Below are 12,715 nucleotides of genomic sequence, written 5' to 3'. Positions count from 1 at the left end.
TAGCAGCAGCATGTCCAGGTATTGCTTTCTAAAGCAGTCCTTTCTGGAAAGAGAATTGCATCTGCAAATAAGTGTTGGCATTTACCAAAGCTTTTCCTATCTGCCTTCCAGTTGCACATGTCATTTTGTCTTCACTGTTGTGGGGTGTTTTGGAGCCATCCTTTCATATGTCTGACCAGTAATTAATTAGGAGGGGATCAAAGCTGATAATTCCCTGTAATCCCTTCTCTCTCATCTTTTTGTTCCATAATCCTTTTAATGCTAGCAACTGGGGGGTGGGGAGTGGCAGGGCTAGTGAGGAGGGGGGAGCCTGAGCTGTGGTGTGTGGTGTTGGTGCTGGCAGGGCTTGGCTGTGTGATGCCAGAGCATCCCTCTACTTCCCTCCAATGCCATCCCCCAGGGGTGGCATCCCAAACTGGGGGAGGGTCAAAGGGACCATGAGAAGGGAGGATTTTTACTGTGGGGAAAACAGGGTTGGGGAGCAACGAAGCAGGAATGGGGAAGACAGCAGAATCCCTCATTCTCCAAATGCTGACAGATTTCTGTTCAATCTCAGGGTCTCTACTGAGCACCGTGACATTTCTGCTACAAAAGGCTTTTCACAGCCAAGTCTCTGCAGTGACCATTAGGAGATCCCTGATGTGCCTCCAGCTCCATGCCATCTTTCCCGTCATACCAGTGAGGACACTCAATCAGCATTCCCCATCACCTTCTGACCTGGACAGAGGTACTGCCATCTGGGAAGGTCTGATATCTGCAGTGGTCCTGTTGTTGATAGCACACAGGAGGTGGGGAAAGAAGCCCTGGATAGGGAGGCAGGTGGGAGGACCTGGTGATGGGTAGAGTGCAGAGCTGCTGGTGGGCTCAGGTGTGTAGGAGAAGAGTGGTCAGAGATGGTTGGTTTCAGGCAGAAGAGGTTTTAGGAAATGACAAAGCCATTGTCTGATGTGCCAGTGACAGCTGACAGTGTAATAGCTCTAAACTTCCATGTGAATTAGCCCACATGAGTGCTGCTAAACACTGACCCTCTTCTCCTGCCAGGTCAGGAGGAAAATGGAGGGTGTTGCCAGCCTACACGACAAAGTGTTTGGGCGTTGAGAAAGCCCAGGGCTGCCAGCACTACATCAGCCTCCAACCTACGGGAAAGTTGTTCACATTCCACAGCCACAGCCCAATGTCCTCATCTCCCTCTGATTCAACTTCTTTAAATACTTTCTTCCCTGACAGCTGGAAGAGGAGATGTGAACCTGTCGATTCCGGGGACTAAGTGGGTCTGAAGGGCCTTTTGTTTGATCAGAGCTGTGGTTATTACCCCTGACAATCACAGGCAAGGAAGTCTCCAATGTGTGTTTGACTGAGTTAAGGTGCCTTTGATGCAAACTTCTCTTCATTCCATTTAAACTGCAGATCATTTCCATTCACACTGAGGGGAAGCTAAATAATTCAGTGCCAGACAGCAGTATTGATGCAGCTGGAGGTACAGGGTGCCTTTACCATGCAGGCAGCATGGCCTTGTCTACTTGAGGCAAGGGAGTTTTGGGAAATGCAGCATCTCTTTGGGCTGGGTGGAGGTTGACCCATGGTAACATGTCGTGATGGAGCAGCTAGAAAAATGTACATGATACTTTATATACTGAACAAGGGACATTTGCTATCACAATCCCTAAATCCCCTCTCTCTGCGTGTTTAATAACACAGATGTCTATAAAGTAAATGCCAGCTGATTATCAGAAAACATATTTTCTGAGCATGAACAACTTTGTAATAATCAAACACTGCTGATAAACACTGACTATGTGGTTTTGTAACTTCAGAGGCTTATAATCTGCTGTGTACCAAAATAATAAATACACATCAAGTAAACTTCCGTGCCTCCAGATCATGGTGCAAATACAAGTTGAATCCTTGGAACTGTTGATATCTGTGGGCTCCAACCTTGCTTCTGTTGGGAGTGGAGATGGAAATCTGTTTTCTGGATGTCACGCACTATGTGTTTCTAATTCTAATTCTTACAGTGTGACCACCACCACAACGGATGGCCAGAAACATGGTGCCCACAGTACCCAGCAGCCAGGAGCCTTTCTCCATCCCACTCCTCACCTGGCAGGTACGTAGTTCACAGTGTTTGGAAATGAGCATGGGTATTTACTGGGTTGCAAAAGCAAACTGGGGAAGCCTCTAGCAGGTTTGTGATTGTTCCCAACTGAATGACTATTTTCTGGTCCGAACAGGGCCATTTTCTTCAAAACAGTCCCCTGTGGATCTCTTTTGCCAAGATCCCTCTGCACACAGGTAGGAGCACACAAGGCTTTGCCTTGTGCAGTCATTTTTGCTGAGCTGCGGCTCTGCTGTGGGCTTTTTTTTCCCTATGCATCATTTAAAATAGCACAGATAGTTAAGCATCTGTTCTAAAATAGCTTTGTTAAAAAAAGAAAAGCTTACTCCCCGTGACAATCAAAAGAAGAAAGAATAACCTCCCCGCAGCACCCGCCAAGTTACAGGTGAAGGGGACTGTGTGAGAAATAAACACGGTGCCTCAGCTTGACACTTCCGACGGGGTCAAGTTTTCCCTGCACCATAATGAGGCCTTGTTAGGAAAGTGGGAGCAGTGAGCGGTGCTCCTTTCTCTTGGATCTCTGCATTTCAAGATACCTGTAGAAGGAGTGCGGCTGGGGATGGGAAGGGAGAAAAAAAAAGGGTTGTTAGGTATTTCTATCTTGGGCTTGGATGTTCTGAGGATATAGCAGTGAAGGAAGAAAAGATGGGCGCAGGGGTAGCAGGAGGCCAGACAAGCTCTGCAAACAGTGCTCATCTTCCCCCTCTTTCTCTTTTGCGCCAGGCTTTGTTGGTGCCTCTGTTAGATGTTTTAGCTTCAGTTTCCGTGATGAGGAACCTGGGAGATGTGTTGGCAAAAGCTTTAGTTTCCTGGCAATAAGAAAACTATACAGATCTGGGGGCTCTTGTGGCATCTAAGTGGATGGGGAGGGGGAAGGACTTCAAACTTTCAATCAAGCCCTGCCAGCTCTTCTCCATTCGAGAGGAATGAGGCTTTGCCTTGTTAAAGGCAAAGCGCGAGTGAGAACGGGCAGCATGCCAAGAGCCATTTGAGAGGCAGGTGAGACTTTCTGAAGTAAGAAATATCCATTCCACTCTAAATTGAAGTGTGTTAAATAAGGATGCTGTTTAGTGCTAATAAGGCAGGGAGCGAGTTGGAGAGCACAGCTGGGGTTACGGCTCTCGGCTAGCACAGGGGCCCCGGATTTGGATTTGGCTGCGGCTCTCGCTGCGTGCAGGGAAATGAGCTCCAGGCAGGTGTTGCCCTAGTTCCTGAGGATGCACACTGGTCAGCGAAGGCATGATTTGCTTGACTTAGCTTTCTTTTTTTCCTTTTCCCAAGTGTTTGAGCCCTAGGGTAGGAGTGATGGGGTTTGTGGAGGTCAGGGCTGATCATGCAGAGGGATGGGACTGGTTTTGGAGCTGTCATGATGTGGAAAGTTGCAGTGATATACCGCAGCATTTGGGCTTTCCACACAGGGATGGGGAAATTTGGCATAGCACCTGCTTTTATTAGCCTTTTCTCTACTTGCAGTCCCAACCCTCAACAGGAGAAATGCTCTCCTTTTTTTTTTTTTTTTTTTTTAATCTCTCTGCTTTTCTAAAATGCTGGAGCATAAAAGAACAGATGCAAATTAACACATAAATCCAGGTTGGAGGGTGCCACCAAAAGGATAGGTATTGCATAGTAATTAAAGACCATGAAATTCTCCATGAGATGTTTGTTAGTGGGCTCTAAATAGCCAATTGCTGTTTCTTAAATATTCAGTAATTACTGTAACTGGATGCAGTTTGGCTTGGAATTTAATAAGACCTTACTGGAGAGTCTATTAGATCACCAGGAGGCCGGTGGGATAATTTAACAGTAGTGCTGTCTCTTTGCTTATTGATTGCACTCCCGAAGCCAGTGCAGTGGTGTCCAGTTGATAGGGCACGAGAAAGGGGCACGAGGCACAACCTGCCCCCTGCTCTGCTGCCAAGGGGGCCACAGGGCCTCCGGGGGTGCTCATCTCCTATACTGTGAGGGGCTCTGTGCAGCACAGAGCCCTCCTTCCTGAAGCCCTCCCTTGATTTTGTAGGCAGAGCAGTGAGGTGCAGGGGTGGGGATGTGTGTTTCCTCGTGTTTGTGCAGCTCTGCCTGAGCTGACCCTGGCTCTCAGGTGAGTTCTGTGCTCTTTGCACGCTCGGTACAGACCCTGTGGCTGGACTGCCTCTCTTAACCCAACGTAGAGGATCCTTGAAGTCTGTTGCCAAACCCTCCAACCATCTCTGTATGCAGCAGCCTTTCATATTAAGAGTGAGGAAACACACCCTGGATATTTACCTCATGACATAGTGGAGAAAGACTCTTAGGAAAAAATGTTATTTCCATCCTTGCTGGCTGATGTGTTGGAAAACATGAGCTGCCAAGTATGTGTTTCCCTGAGACAATACAAGGCCTAGGAAATTACCCATGCAGAGGGGATGTTGCCCAGGCTCAGCTGTGCTGTGGGTCAGCTCCAGGGCAAGGGAGGCTGGTGCAGGAGGGCAGCTCTGTTGGGCTGCCATAGGAAGGGGCCCCATTGCCCAAGCTGATCCTTTGTGAAGTTGTTTCCGGGTTTTGTCTTGGATTGTCTCCAGGACGTCCCTGGACACCTTCTGGAAGTTGGCTCAGCTTAGGAGCCATGCCCAAATGGCATCAGCAATCAGGCTGCATGCTCCTAGGCAGAATGTCCCAGCTGATTACACTCCTGAGCATCTCCATGGGTTTTCTTGCTGTACCTTAGGGCATACATCTCACACCAGGTTGCATATTGCAGAAGATATTCCTCTGGCAAGCTGCTGTGCAGCCCCCAGATTATCTCAGATATTTAGGATTGAAAAGTTAACAACCTATATTTGGCTGGTGTGCTTTGTGCAGTGCTTTGAGGTCACAGATAAAATGCTCTATGGAAGGACTGTCAGGTCGTTTCCTGCCAAAGGCTGAGCTTGTGCAGTCCTGGTTGCCCTTAAAATGTGTGCTCAGGAGACATGCTCTTCTCTCAGACAGGAAGAGGACAAATTCCTTAATCGCAGCTCAGACCTGCCCACCCTGCTCCCAGCACCGACCAGGAGAGGTCCGGTATGTCTAAGTGATGGCTGCAGCATCCCTTTATGCCTGGAAGTGATAAGCTCTGATTTAAGGCCATGACATAATATTGGATTTGAGATTTCTATTTCCATGCATTGCTTCTATAATTAGGTGGTTTTGTATTGTGTGCCTCTTCCCCAGGAATGGGAAAAAAAAAAACCCAACCTGTGGGAATTTTTGCAGAAGTTCCTGCCCTCCAAAATGGAAAAACAGACTTCGGGGCTGAAATAACTCCAGCTGCTCACTTAATTCCATTGTGTGTAAGTGAGGAACAGGCACTTTAGCAGAAATGTTTCTTTTAATTGCAAACCAGCTTTCCATGATAATTTATTTCTTTTTCCTCCTGAATGAGATTTCATCCTGCCCTCAAAACCACAGCCTTTTGGATTACAGAGGCAGGGCATCACAGGATTATTTTTTCAGGGAGGGAGACTTGATTCCATCAGAATATCTCTGTCTTCCTACCACTGCCACACAGCTGCCTGATCTTTCAGGCACATAATCTAAGTGGCCCTGCATCACTGGGACCCAGTTTAATGCCAAGCCATAAATTGAAGGATCAGCTACAATGAAATCCTGTTCACAGATTAGGGAGTCCTGGCTGAGAAACCCTAGAAATTGAACTAGGGGACTGGACTAAATCAATTTGATTCACCCAAAGGACAGAGCCACTACCAAAATGCATAAAACAGAGAAGGGCGGGATCTTTCATTATCATGAACCTAAACAGGGATGAGCTATTCAAAAGTGCAGTCTGACCTTTTCTAGCTGCAATGTCCCAAGTGCTGACTTCACTCTCTGTCTGCTTCCTTTATTCCCTTTTCTTTTCCTCCCCTTCCCTTCCCTTAGCTTGGGTGGTAATTTTAGGCTCTAGGCTAAAAAGAAATAATGATGGTCCTGAAAAGGCAACTGGCTTCTATGCAAACCCTGGAGTGGAGCTGGACCAACCACAGGTCCATTCCTTGGCATGGAAACCTGGACCCCTTGATGCAATGTAGGTACTCTTGGGAAAGGCAGGGAGTAGACCGGTGCTCTTCTGGGGGAGTATTGCATGTACTAGACCTCACTGGGACCTCAGGTGGAGGATGAAGGGCACTGGGATGAGCATCTGTCAAAAGAAAATGCATTGTGCCTCCCTTCTGCCTAGTGCTATGTGGATTATCTCCCTCTCACAGGAGAAATCGGTGATGTGAAGCTCGAGCATGTGCTCATTTCATGCTCCGTGTAGCAGCTCCAGAGTGGAGCGGGACAGGGAGGATGAGAGATGGTGCCACAGGCCATGAGCCTTGCTCTCCTAACTCCAGAGTTTGCTCCTGGGGCAAGACTTCATTTAGTGCAGGGGGAAAAGCAAGCTCCCATGCAGCTTGCCGTGTCTCCATAGGAACAAAAACACTTGGAAAACATGCACAATGCACTCTCCTCCAAGCAGAGCAGTTCGTACCAGAAGGTAAAGAATACAGCTCTGAGGAAAGGCCTCCTATCCTGGTGTGGGATGCTCTTCTCCCACTGCTCAGCACAGCATTGCCTGCACCTCTCCACTACTGCCAGACTGTGTCTGCAGTGTGGCCCAGGGCTGGACTGCCAAATACATCCAGGCTGGCTTAGGAATGCCCTACAGCAGCAGGAAAGTTGATGGATGCTGCAGATAGCTGCAATGGGGCTTAGAAACTCATGGCCTATGGATGACCCTGGCACAGTCCTCAGTCCCTGGGAAAACAGTGCTTTTCCTGCTCCCACTCATGAGCAGGAAAGCTGAACCTTTGATGGAGGAAGCACAGGGAGTTTACCAAACAAACTGGGTGTACATGCACACTCATAGCCCACACTTCAGAAAATGCTCTTCAAAGGCATTCTCTGTGGAATATCTCCTACCCACAATATCCTTGGAAATTGCCCCTCTGCCCGAGGAGTTTGCGAACAATAATGACTGGCCCCTGTTCAAAACACTAGCCATAGCTGGTGGGAGATGGTTTACCACAAGGCAGTCAGCAGAGCAGTCTATCACAATTCAGATGTGGCTTGATCAAATTCAAGGCGGTATAAGATGTGGAACAGATTACAGGCTGGATCACATAAGCCACAAACCACATTAAGAGTATAGGGACAACAATAGATATTCTGCTCTCACACTTAAACATGATCCTGAATGAAAGGATTTCCCCTGCCTCCAGCCCTTCTTCCCCTAAAGCAGGATTTCTGTCTCCAGAAAATGCCATCCAGTTGCATAAAGAGCCTCGGGAACTGTGAGCATCTTTGCATAACAATGTCACGTCAAACAAATTCCTGCCTGCTCCTTGCCTACCACCTGATGTATTGTGCCCCAAAACGGTTTTGACTACCTGCCACCTCAGCAACACCCGCTGGCTATGAAGGTAGCAATTGCAGAGGCAGCTGTGAAAATGAAAAGTAAAATTGAGTGGGAATAGGAGGGGAAAACCCAACTGGTCGGTGCTGATGTGCTGGGAGGATGTAGGGAAGAGGAAGGCCAGCTGGGGATAGGTTTTGTCCTCCACTTCCCAAATGAGAGATGATGTCTCTCAAGTGCCATACAAATGAGCAGTGGTGTGGAAGGGCTTTCCAATCATTAGTGATTGTTAATCAGCTCATTAACAGTGATGGTCAGCATTTTGTAACAGGCATGATTTGCTTTCCTCCAGAGAGTAGAACCCTCTCTTGCTGCAGCCCTGCCATTAGCTGTGGTTGTGTGTTTGTGTAGGGGCAGAGGGAGGAAACAGAGAGTTTTTTGGTACCCAAGGCCTGATGCTGAGCCACCATTTTGGTTCTGGTAGCACCCACATCCCCACGGGTGTTGTGTTGGGTCCCCGGGAGATGGGGAATCAGTGCTCCCCAGCGTGTCTGGAGCAGATGTAATTAAAGCCTTCCCTGCCTGCCACAGAGCATATGGGACATGTTAGCAGAGTAATTAAATTTTGTGAAGTGAGTCTTTGCTGGAAAGCTGGAGGGTGGGTTGGTGGGAGGCAGGGGGAGCAGCAGCACTGCCATACGCCTGCCTTCGGGAGGGAGCGCGCGGCCTCTCACCACCGCCAGTCCTCGCTCCAAATTGCTCCTCGTGTGACAAGTTGAGAAAATAATTAAGTGGTGGCTCATTTGCATTATTTGTTGAGTTTGCACATATTAAAAATACTGAGGAAACTGGTCAAGCTGTACAGATGTTGCAGATGAAATAACTGTGTGCGTTAGGGACTTCTGAGAAGAAAGGCAGATGTGGGGGGGCAGGGGAGCAGAGGGGGCAGAGAAGAGGGAGTGGGGAGGACAGAAAATCTGTTTCTTGCAGATATGGTTAGAATACACATAGTGCACAGTAAATTTGCCAGTTAATGGAGTTACAGGAGGATGGAAACTGCTCATGAGTTGGAGTCACTGGGTGTCACTGGTAAGGCAGGGAGGGAAAGAGGGAGGGTCACAGAGGCTAGAAGGGTTGGTTTGCAGGTTTCAGACTGGATTGTGTCTTTGTTTTACCAGGTGAAACTTTCTGAGACAAAATCTTCAGATGTTAAACTTACATTTTGGGATAGTCTTTTTCACTTAAAATGAGAAGGAGGACCTTACTTCTAAAGAAAATAAAAAAGTCAAATAATAACTCAGTTTAAACATAATTCCTTTCAGGGTTGAATGAGTCATTTGTAGTTGCCCCACATTTAATGTTGCTTTGTTTTGCTTCCCCCTAAAGCTGAGATTTGAGGAGAATCATACTCAGCTGATGCATCATACTGTTTCCCTTGGTCCAAATCTTTTGTTTGCACCTATTGAAGATGGTATTCACCCTACGCTGTGTTTATGCAGCTCTTACAAAGGAACCAGTTCTCATAAACACCCAATTTCCAGCAGTGATGATTGTGGAGGTTACTAATACATGGAATGGGTTTATCTCTTCCTGTGAACACATCTGCAATGACCTACCCTCTCTCTGTTCAAGATTCTCGTAGAGCAAATTGTGGATTGGGGAGGCTGGGAGGTGGTGACTGACCACTGACCTCTCTGGAATGGTTGCTGAAATGAAGTTTCATTTGGGAAGTGGTGAGGGAAACAGGTAGATTTGCTCCTGCCCTGGTAGGCCATGGTGTTCTCTGTTCAGAGCAAGTGTGTGGCAGCTTTTGAATACCACAGGCAGTTCTGCATGAATAATTACTCCCTAATAACCTTCCTTCTTGACGAGAGCGACAGCCCACTGTGCCAACCCCAGCTGTATGGCTGCTGGCCTCCCATCGTCCCTTGGAAGTTGAATGGGGCAGTGGGATGCAGGCTCTGGCAGCTTCTTCTCCCCCCTTCAGGGCACTACCCCCCTTGTGTGTTAGAGCAGCCTCCACTGGCAAAGCCTGAGCACTGGCCTTGCTGTAGGTGAGGTGTGACACGGTGCCTGTGTACGTGTTTTGGGTCGTGTAACACATGCAAGGGAAGGGAGAGGGGGTGGGATGGGGCTTTGCTTTGGGAAAATCCTCATGTAATGTTGAATCCTCAGAACTGCTGAGGCATGGAAAAATATGTCCACGACAGCAATGTTTACTTGGTGCATTGGAAAAAATGCTCTACCAGGCTGTCCACAGGACGTAGGATCACCCCCCCTAGTCCACAGAGACAGACCCACACATACAGACAACTGTCTTCTTTTACCCTGTTCTGAAAAGGATGATGAGGAGGAAGCAGGGCTCTGAGTGATGCTGAAATGAGGGGGTCACAGCAACTGTTTACCAAATGAACTCTGCCTGGCTTCATATTTGCTTAGCTTCTGTGCCACTCCCTGTTTCAGCTAGGAGGGTGTAGCTGTGACTGGGAGCATAAATCTCCTCACAGTCACACTCAATTCTCCCCATCAAGACATTTTTCATTGAAAATGAGACGTGCACATATCAAAAATACTCCTGAGCCAAAAAAAAAAAAAAAAAAAGCCCTGTCAGTAGTTTTGAAAGGTGGAAAGTTTAGAAGGTTTCAATGTTCTTTTCCCCTCATTTCTAGTTAGAAGTTATAGACTGGAGACTCCCCACAAGTCATTAAAGCTCCTGCATTTAGCATCGATTCTTCCAAAATATTGTCTTCCCCAAAGGGTTTGCTCATTTTTTGGAAATACTTCCCTTGGTAGTTTCTCTTACCTCTCCTGGCAACTGCTCCTTTATTTAATTGCTCTGCAAGAGCAAAGCTTTCACTGCACCCCATCTCAGCTCAATGGGTTATGGTTTAAGGTTGTCAGGCTTGTAAGTCTGCAGTAATAGCAGATACTTTGGAGATCTGGGATGAAGAGATCCTGATCTTGGGTGCTTCTCCAAACTTCCCGGCCTCCAGACACTCACTAATTCAGGGTTCACAGGTATCCTTGGCCATCCTTGGAGTACAAAAGGGACCAAACCCCACAATACCACCTAGGATCCCTGGCAGCCTACTGACCTCCAGTGCCTACTGTAGGAGCATGGTGTGAGCTGTGCCACCTTAGCCTGATTTATGCCCTGCATGCCTGTGTATCACAGCCAGATAAACTCTCCCTTATACTGGGAAAATCCAGGTGTAGTTTGGGAGCTGGCTTTGCAAGGATACTGTACCCAAATGCAGAGAGAAACAGGAACTTGGAGTGGTCATAAAGTTGTGCTTGTTTCCCCTCTCCAATAGTGCTGTATCCAATAGTGGTGTACCTGTGAATGAAGGTTAAGGCTGTCAGAGGGCTCAAAGCATCAAAGCACTCAGCAGTTGAAAGATAGTGCCCTCTCTCCTCCCCATTCCCAACTCTATCAGAATGAAGGGAATCAGCAGCACTTGTATATGGCATCTCCACACCTGATAGCACCATGTCATCCCTATACTTGCTGGCTTTTTAGTAGTCCAGGGCAGGTCTCTTTTGTGCAGCACCTCTCCAGCACTGGGGGCTGAAGGACCCTCGCAGCCCAAGGGAAGACTCCCTTGCTTGAACTGCAAACCAGAAAGATGGAGAGAGTTTGTTTAATTAGCACGTGCCTCCTGTGCTCAGGAGGATGAAGCTGCAGATGTCTCCAGGTTGTGGGCCATTTCCCTACTGTGCCAAAAATGACAGACAGCTCTCAACACACAAAGAAAAGAGGGATGGGAAGGACATGATGAAACTGCCTTGGATAATGTGGCACAGGCAAGTGCCTTTCCTCCGAAGAAGGCTGAGATGGTGCTGTTTGAGATGTCCCCATCTACTACAGAGCTTCTGGTTTCTCCTTGTCTTGGCTTAGATGGCAGAAACTTCATTTACAATTTGCTTTGCAACATGCCAGCCTGGCAACTGCAGTGAGAGGGGGGGGAGCAAAAAAGAAATATGTAACTAGGTCAGTCTTCTCCCCATTACAGCTTCATCCTTTACCCAGGGAGGAGTTGTGGTCTTTGCCCGCCTCTCGCTGTTCTCATTCAGTCACTTGATGGGGTTTCGAGCTACTTTGAGCCTGCAACCTTCAGATCAAGACTTTTTCTTTTTTTTTTTTTTCTTTTTTTATTTCCTTAACTTGGCTTCCACGTTCGACTCTGCTTCTTTCAACCTGTGTTCAGAGGCTCACAGTGGAAGAAACCTTTGCTGTATTTAATTGTAAAAGTTCCTTCCCTATAAAAGTCTTGGCAAACTGGGCTGGCTCAGTGGTTAGTTCTTTGCTCTCCTCCTTGCAGGGGCAAAGTTCAGTTACTTAGCGTCTGACTGCTTGTTCCCTCATCCAAGAAGGAGTTTTTAATCACAGTAGGACTGGATGGTTTGGCTTATTCACAGCAGGGCTACAATGCCAATTGCCATTAGGTGTCTTGTTCAAATGTGGCCTGGATTGTTAGCAAAGTTTTAACTGTTTTGCGTCCAGTGCATGAAGTGTTGCTGGGATCAGCCCGTTTGCTGGTGGGTGGATGTGCCTGTTCAGTAAATGCATCCATGCAAGGGGGCTTGGATCCACCAGGGGATTTCCCATTGTCCTTTTTGCAGCCCTGCTGAGTTTGTTCTATTTGCCAAAGACCAAGGAGTCATGGGGTGGAGGAGGTCAAGCCCATGTAGGTGTCTTTGCAGGCTGAGGGATACAGATAGGGACTGCAATGTCCTCCCTATGCATCCAGAGGTAGTGACCACTCTGCTTCCCTTATCCCTCAGCACATTCCCCCGTGGCCAGATGAGCAGAACTGTCCTACTGCAAAACTTTCCCATCCCCCTTGTGAAAAGCCCTCCCTCACAGCATTTTGGATACCCCCCTGAACCACAAACCTTCCCTTCCCTGTGGTGATCCTCACCGATGCTTTCCTTTGTTGTCCTCCTCTTCTGGACCAAAGCTGGAGAGACAAAGTGGCCCAGTGAGGGTCCAAACTGGCTTTGGAAACACTGCTGGCTTGGTATCCTTAATACTATCAGTATGAAAGTAGAGATGGCACATATGGGCTGTTAGTAAGCAGCATGTTAATTATGGTGAGGTGCTGCATTACTCACTCTAGGCTAGATCCTGCCCTCTGGCAAGTGGCACTGTCATCATGCTGTCCTCCCTGAGAACAGGAGGGCTGGGGATGGGTGCCGCGGGCAGAGCGCATCCTCCCGTCAGTTCATATGTGTACCTGTGCCTG

Source organism: Empidonax traillii, unplaced genomic scaffold, assembly GCF_003031625.1.
Source record: "Empidonax traillii isolate 1590-97213 ecotype Southwest subspecies unplaced genomic scaffold, ASM303162v1 scaffold109:size1658292, whole genome shotgun sequence".
NCBI classification, from domain to species: Eukaryota; Metazoa; Chordata; class Aves; order Passeriformes; family Tyrannidae; genus Empidonax; species Empidonax traillii.
This window is presented reverse-complemented; position numbering follows the sequence as displayed.